This window comes from Neophocaena asiaeorientalis, unplaced genomic scaffold (assembly GCF_003031525.2).
Source record: "Neophocaena asiaeorientalis asiaeorientalis breed wild unplaced genomic scaffold, Neophocaena_asiaeorientalis_V1.1 scaffold10, whole genome shotgun sequence".
Taxonomy (NCBI): domain Eukaryota; kingdom Metazoa; phylum Chordata; class Mammalia; order Artiodactyla; family Phocoenidae; genus Neophocaena; species Neophocaena asiaeorientalis.
The window spans coordinates 1,207,997-1,216,523 of NW_020172817.1; the positions used below are offsets into that span (position 1 = coordinate 1,207,997).

At 36.2% G+C, this 8,527-nt stretch overlaps 1 pseudogene; it reads right to left on the reverse strand.

The window, feature by feature from the left end:
* Positions 1–257: 257 nt before the first annotated feature.
* Positions 258–8,319, reverse strand: LOC112397517 (alpha/beta hydrolase domain-containing protein 17A pseudogene; annotated as a pseudogene).
* Positions 8,320–8,527: the final 208 nt, after the last annotated feature.

Genomic DNA, 8,527 nt, shown 5'->3' on the forward strand with positions numbered 1-8,527 from the left:
CTTCAAATATAATAGATACTAGTAGGTGAACATTGCGCAGCTGGAAAATATTACTCTATAATTAGAAGTGTGCAATGGATTTTAAAACATAGTATAACAAGGAACTTGTGGACATTAACTTACCATAAGGAAGAATAGTTTTCCTCATTTTCCTAAGTCCCCTGTTGATTTGGCCTCTTAAATTTTCAATAGAGGTATGTGAAGATATTGCCACATTCGAAGTATCTATCCTCATCAGTCAAAGAATAATGTCAGAATCACTGCTCTGGAATATCAGCCAAAGCCCTTACTTCACAAGTATCTTCTTTCACTTCCCAGCTCACAGGGTTGAACAAACCGCTTCTAATCAGCACTAGGAGAGATAAGGACCAAAAGAAACATGTTTTCACATTCATCATAACCTAAAATAAATCTGTTAGTCACAATCTTCTATAAACCCACACTAACTTACCCTTCCTTATTTCCCCATATTCCAGTCATTTATGTTCAATTTTACTCATTCCATGTGAGGATTTTATACTTTTTCAACTTTATACTAATGCTCATCTGTGTCTCGCCTTTTAACTACCATGTGTCATGCGACTCATTCACGTGTTTAACACTAATTCATTTATCCTACATATACACTGAATGCTTACTATACAATAGACGTTGTTCCAACCAAAGAGAAAAGAGTGATGATCAATACCAACATTTCTTGCTCTAATACAGCTTTTATTACAAGATGTGAATAAAAACAACAAGAAAACACATCAAACTGTTAAAATCTTTATGTAGAGGATTAAAAGAGGGTGTAGGATAGAAGTGACTAAGTGATTGATTTTTATTGTTGTAAAGAAGAACACCATCAAGTGGAAATATGAAGGACAAAAAGTATTTGGCTTGAAAATTTTAAGGGAAATAACATTCTTGGGAAAAGAAAAAGAAATGATTAGTAGATGGGCCATAAGTTTCCCCAAAGCTTGGTCAGTTAATGGAAACAAAAAAAGCCAGTTTGGTTGAAGCATGACAGGTGAAAAAAAAAAAAATTAATGTAAACTAGAGACCAGTTGATAGACCTGGGCTGGGTCATGGAAGGTTTGAAAACTAGTCCAAGAATTGTAGACTTTATCAGAGGGTAAAGGGGAATCAGGAGAAGATCTTAATCACAGGGAACAGGTCATGTAATGAGCTATATTTTACATATCATTTTGACTGCTACCAAGTGAATTAATTGTAGTGCTGAGAGCTGGACAAGAGCGGAAGCAATACAAATGAATATTTTGGGTGAGATATTGTCAGTTCACAGTTGGGGGAACAGAGTATAAGTTACAGTACAGACTTCAGAATTTCACAGCCTACTCAGGGTACTTGGTCATTCCTCTGTAATAACAGTACACACAATCCTCAGAGTTTAGAAAGGCCATTTCTATCCCCCCAAGACTCCCTGGGTCCACTCCTGAGCTGCCACTTCTCCCTGAAACCACCTTGAAAGTCAGTTGAAGGAAATAATCTCCCTTTTTTCAACTCCCATGGCAGTTTTTGTGCATCACCTACACGAAGCTAAGCAAAACTTTCTTTACCTAATATTTAATTGAAGAAAATACTAATTCTAAATATCCTTAAGGAAAATAAATCTGCAACACTCTTGCTTCTCCACATGACACACAATGGTGTCTTGCAGAAAACTGTGGTTACTAATAAGTGTTCAAAAAATGAAGGGTGTGGCCAGTGTGGCAAGGGCTGAAATACAAAATGGTAGTTCAGAGCTGAGAGTATAGTAGAAGGCAAGTGCAGGATCTGCAGAACACCATCTCCTGGGGCCAAAAGAAAAGTCATTCTCTACTTGGTGTGTAACATCTGAGGTTGGAATGCTGCAGGGTTCTGTGAAGGCACCAGCAGTTGGGTAAGGCTGGGGTGATGCTGGGGAAGGTTTAACCATGGCCATTTGATGTGATCTCCCATCTCCTCTCCTGCTCTTTCTCCCTAGTCCTTACCTGTGCTGATCTTTCTCAGGGTCTTAGTACTGGCTGCTCTTTCTGCTTTGATGCTCTCACCTAAAAACCCAGTTGTCTGTTCAGACATTATTCAGTTTGCTGCACAAACTCATCTCATGAGAGAGACCACCACTGACTATGTTATCTGAAATGCCCCCTGTTTTATTCCTAATTCTTCATCTTTTTTTTTTCCTTCATCGGTAACACAACATATTTAATCTTTGTTTGTCATCTGTCTTCACTAGCAAGGAAGGTTTGTGAAATCAAGGGCTTTACCTTATTTTATCAACCAATTCAGCCCCTAGACCTTTTCACATAGACTGCTCTTAATATTTGCTGAATGAGTGGCTGGGCAGATGGATGCATGAAGGCAACCTCTAGGGAATGGTCTGAAGATTTAATAAGAGTTAGGTACAAATAGGTAGAAAAGGTGAAAGGAAATTCCAGGTATAATTAGAAGCATCTTTATAGGTACATTCAAGGCACTGTAGAGAGTTCATTGTTTATGAATATGGTGTTAAGTGATAGCTATCAAGAAGAGGTCAGGGTGTGTTGATATTTGATGAATAATATGACAACGTGTTTTAATTTCATCTTGAGATTAATTGATGCATTGAGTGATATCAGTTTTACATTTTAGAAGGAACAATGCACATCACATGGATACCAGATACTTAAATTAAAATTGATCAAATTCTATGGTGATTGGCTCACTTTAATAGTTCATGACAGAATAGGTGTATGCAGCTACTTTTCTCTGTTTAACTTTCTAAAATGATACTTCTCACAATCATCTTTTAAAGAAAGAATTACACTACCTTCGAACTCATTAGAGCAGTGTCAACTACCTGCCGTATGGATAATATACTCAGGAGAAATAACCTAAGAAATGCACATTCAAGAAAGGAACCGAGATTTTCTTTTTCTTTTTTTAAAATTTATTTAGGCTGCACCAGGTCTTAGTTGCAGCATGCAGGCTTTTAATTGTGGCGTGTAGCATCTAGTTCCCTGATCAGGGATCAAACCCGAGCCTCCTGCGTTGAGAGCATGGAGTCTTAACCACCACTGGACCACCAGGGAAGTCCCCCCAAGACTTTTTATAAAAATTTTTCGATTTCCTAAATTTTGGTTTACAGCTATCACCAAAGGTGATATAACTGCTTTCCATAAGTTAAATGTTTTTTCAGACAATTTATTTTTCTGGGAACCTCTATTTAAAAATAAAAGTACGTTGATACGCTTGCAGTAGATTTGTTACATTATTTTCCTTAACTATTTATTTATTTTTATTTCAAAGCTATCTGACAGTACAAAATTTGCTGTATTTTCAGAAGAAATTAGATTTTTTAATATAGAATTCAAGGTTAAATTTGAAAGTTATTTATTAATTTTACTAAATTTATTCAAGGTTAATTTTGAAATATATATTAAATTCATTAAAATGTAACAAATATTCAACATCTTAACAATTTCACAACAAATTATTTCTGGGAATTCACATATCATTTGTAAAATAATCTATGTAATTTTGATGAGTGTCAAATCTTTGTTATTATAGAAATCTGAATTGTAATTAAAAGAACACACACACACACATACACACAAAATCCAAAATTAGCTTGAGCAAGAGACTAGTCAATGAGAAGTGATTTGAAATAAATTATACTCATCTACCTTTTTCAAGAACTATAAAAATTACTTATAAATCATTTTTAATATTTTGAATAAAGTGTGAAGTTATAAAAATAAGTTCTTATCCATGTTAAAGCCCATGGAATATTCTGGTACTTAAAATATTTGTTGTTTACCTGAAATTTCAAGTTTAACTAGGCATTTATGCTGTGTTGTTATTTGTTAAATCTGACAACACTACTTTCACATGACCCACATTAAGCTAGTTCTCTCTAATCTTGTATTTTTAGGAAATATTATTAGCCTAAGTGCTATTTTTTTTTGTTCCCTATTATATAACAAGGGCTAAAACTATCCTTGAGGGCTAAAACTATGTTTTATTCATTTGTATATTTATCAGATTACCAAGCACAATAACTTAGTAATAACTGTTCATAGCCCAATAACTATTTGCTCTTTAAAATTAGATAAACATACAATCAAGTTTAAATCATCCATGTATTTATTATGCATGTTCGTTTTTCCAAATACACAGTATCTTATGGAAGTGCAGAGAACAACTGGATTTGAGTGGCTACCAGGTTTAAGCACTGTGGTAGGTGTTAGGATAACTGTTGCAAGGCTGTTTAAAGCCACATTAAGGAGACAAAATGACTATACTGGAAGCAGTCAAGGAAAATGGAAAGTGGATTATTACTGTAATAGTAGTTTGATTATATACTAGTAAGGGCACTAGACTAGCACTCATACTTTTTGTTTTCATTACATCTCCACTACTTACAAAATTAATGTAATTGGTTTCATTTTATGTTTTTTTAGAGTGGATATTAGAAGATTCTAAATTAAATATGTGGTTTGCATTGTATTGCACACTGGATGCCACTGATTTAGTAGTGTTGAAGTTCTGAAAATTGCATCTCTAAATGAAAAATCTGTTTTTATTTGCTGTTAACACTTAGAAAGAATATTTTACTCCCTTTTTTGTTGTTTTTTTGTTTACCTTTATAAAGCGATAAAACAAGAATAAATATAAGAACTAACTATAAAATAATAAATTTATTTTCAGAATATAATCTTCATATTTATGCATAAATTACTACTAATAATTTGAAATTTATTTCAATACAGTAATTTACTGGAAATATATCAAACTAATAAAGAATAAAAAGCATGTATCATCTGTTTTAACTGTCCATAATTCGCATTTTAGTATATTTGTTCCTCTGAGAAAAACATTTACATAATGGAGCTTAAATTATCATGCTAAACTAAAATAAACATATATTCATGCTTTATTTATAATGTAGTTGACATATAAATTCTGTAAAATAAATTAAGAATCCTACTATTAATAATATTTCTTTTAATTAATAAAAGTTTGCTGAATAATCTTTTTAACATTCTCTAGCAAAAATGAGAGCATTTTGTTAATGCATAATTAACATGTTTTAACTGTTTCATTTTCTTATAGAAGGCACAACATGAATCTTGTGCTAAAATTACTAGCTGCTATCCAGAACCTGTAGTCAGACTTTGTGACCACAGTTCTGGGTACAAATGGGTTTAGAAATAGAGGATCAAGATTAAATTGATCTTGTCTCACCCTCCAGCATACTTCAGGCACTGGAAGAACTCAGATATTACTAATTATTGCCTCATCTACCTCCACCCACCTCTGCTGCTCTGTCCATCTCATCGGGCCCAAAGCCCAGAGGTAACAGGCCCTCTGCAACAAAAGTAGTGAACATTTATGTGAGCTGAGAATTTATTTATGTTTTTGTATTAATAATTTCATCCTCCCAACAGTTGTATCAGGTAAGTACTCTTATTACCATATTATAGATAGGAAACTATGGCACAAGAAGTTTTAACTTGCCCCTGTTTTAAGGTTGAAATTCATAGAAATAGCATTTGAACATTGACAGATTGCACAATGTACGTGATCTTAACCATTAGGCTACACTGTTTCATGGTTACGTTAATATTTTGTATGTCACTACACTTTACCTAACAGCTCAAATATGCAAAGCTTAAATGATATTTTATGATACATAAGACTAATAATTATTAGTAAATGCTAATTAATCAAGATGTGTTCAAATCAAAATAGTTATTTCAGTTACTGTTTATTACACATTTCACAGATATTTCATTTAACGATAAATATACAGAAAATTATTTCTGTGTATCGAACAGTATGTGAGCCGAAGTGACATCAGGATTTGTTACTATATCAAGACCATCAGCTGTTTCTATAATGTTAATAGAAACATAGGCTAACATTTATCTCACAGTCATTCTTTGGTAATACTGTACTGCTGATTGTTATTTTTCAGCATATAATGTGATATTATTTAAGTAATTTATGATTGTAATTTAAAAGTATAGGCCTGAAATTTATTGAATATTGTTTTCCTTGTTCTCTCACTTTTCCCCCTTCCTTTATATGTTAACATAATTAGAGGTGTTTTATAGCTTTGTCAGAATTGTTAAAATATTTAGAGCCTTAAAATATTAATCAGGAATCATTACATATTCATTTAATGACTTTCTAACTGACATGAAGGGAAATGAAAAATGAAATATCTCCCATAAAGCCATTGAAAGAAAATAAAACTGTCTATAAAATATCCATTACATGAAATGAATCCCTACAGTCCTCTGGACTTGAACTCGTCAGACTGCTTCATGATGAACATTACTTTGTCTTTTAAGTTAAAAATGTATAGTTTTCAATTACAGGGTTTTAATTTACTTTAAATTGCTAATTAATCAACTTCAAACACTAAATTTCTGATGTATTGGGAGCTTTATACTCCTATCAAAATGTATATGGATAAACCCTGCTATAAAGATTATTCATTTATATTGAGATGACTATCTGATTTTAACTCCCAATTCCGATAAACCTTTTCATTAGAGAAGTTTTACATCTCTCTGATTTTTTCCTTTCTAATCATATCAACCACCATGAGTGTCAGCATGCCCCAACCCTAATTAATAAGTACTTTTCATTGAACATGGAAGATGAGTAATTTAAACATGTGTTCCTTCCTGTGTATATCAGCTTTCCATGTGTGATGTTTTTATTTCAAAATGAATGCTAGAAGGGAAAATAGAAAAAAAAAATTGAGTCTCAAATTCCTGAACTGTTTCCACTATACGTCCTTTCAGAATGGTCTCCATAGTATTTTCTCTGGGCATCCCTTTTATGTTCTTTCTCTAATAGAAACGTGCTTCTCTCCTGAGGACACTTCTTCCTATGTGGGCTTCTCAAAGGATAGTTGTTTAGCTCATGCAGCTCAATATCCAAAAACAAACAATCCAATCCAAAAATGGGCAGAAGACCTAAATAGACATTTCCCCAAAGACGATATATGGATGGCCAACAAACACATGAAGGATGCTCAACATCACTAATCATTAGAGAAATGCAAGTCAAAACCACAATGAGGTATCACCTCACATCAGTCAGAATGGCCATCACCAAAAAATCTAGAAACAATAAATGCTGGAGAGGGTGTGGAGAAAATGAAACCCTCTTACACTGTTGGTGGGAATGTAAATTAATACAGCCACTATGGAGAACAGTATGGAGGTTCCTTGAAAAACTAAAAATAGAACTACCCTATGACCCAGCAATCCCACTACTGGGCATATACCCTGAGAACACCATAATTCAAGAAGAGTCATGTACCACAGTGTTCATTGTAGCTCTATTTACAGTAGCCAGGACATGGAGCCAACCCAAGTGTCCATCGACAGATGAATGGATAAAGAAGGTGTGGCACATGTATACAATGGAATATTACTCAGCCATAAAAAGAAATGAAACTGAGTTATTTGTAGTGAAGTGGATGGACCTAGAGTCTGTCATACAGAGTGAAGTAAGTCAGAAAGAGAAAAACAAATACCTTATGCTAACATATATATGGAATCTAAAAACAAAAAGGTTGTGAAGAACCTAGGGACAGGACAGGAATAAAGACACAGAGCGTCTTGGGACACCTTCTAGGTGCTGGGGAATGTGTCACAGCAGTAGGTCTTCTTGGTGTCATGGAAGACAATGCACATGCCCAAGGTAAGCGGGAAGTGAAGCACCACCATGGCGCAGTGGTAGCGCAAGGCCAGGTCCACGGTGGCCACCGTGCTGATGATGTTGTGCCCGTAGAGGACGGCACTGTCTGGGCTGATGCCGTACCTGATGCGCAGGGCCTGCCAGGCCACTGTCAGCGTAGAGGTTCTTCTCCAAGGGTTTGCCCAAGCTCACCCTGTAGCCGAAGTAGTTGGAGGAGATGTTGCAGTTGATGCGCGTGCCCAGGCCAATGCAGAAACTGCTCATCTGGCCCAGGTCTACTGCGTCGCCCTGCGAGAAGAGAGCCGTATACCTGGCGCTGGGCATGCAGCACATGTACATGCAGGAGACGTGGTTGCCCCAGCTGCTCTTGGTGGCCAAGACCTCGATGGTGTCCAGCTTGCACTGGCTGTACAGAAGTTGGCGTGCTCCAGCAGGTGGAGCTTCCAGTGCCCCGGGGGCTGCCGGCCAAGGTTCCCAAAGGGGTGGCCCTGGCCCACCGAGCCTGGGCACAGGCTCCGGCACCAGCGAGTAGGTGGGCCCTGGAGGCAGGAAGGCGAGCTTGGCGGTGATGAGGCCAGGGCAGGACGGGCAGCAGAAGAGGCAGCAGAGCTCGTTCACCAACAGGCTGTTCATGGCAGGCACCAACCTCCCGAGGCCGGTACACAGCTTGTTCCTGGAGCTATTCTCTGAGCACAGGGCATTGATTGCTTCTCTTCTTAGACACACGGCTGCACAACTCGTAATGCTCTACTAGACTGAATTCCCTTCATTCTCCTCTTCCTCCCATGACATAGTTCTCTGACAATCAGAAGAGCCGTCAATGATGAAAAAGTCTAAATTC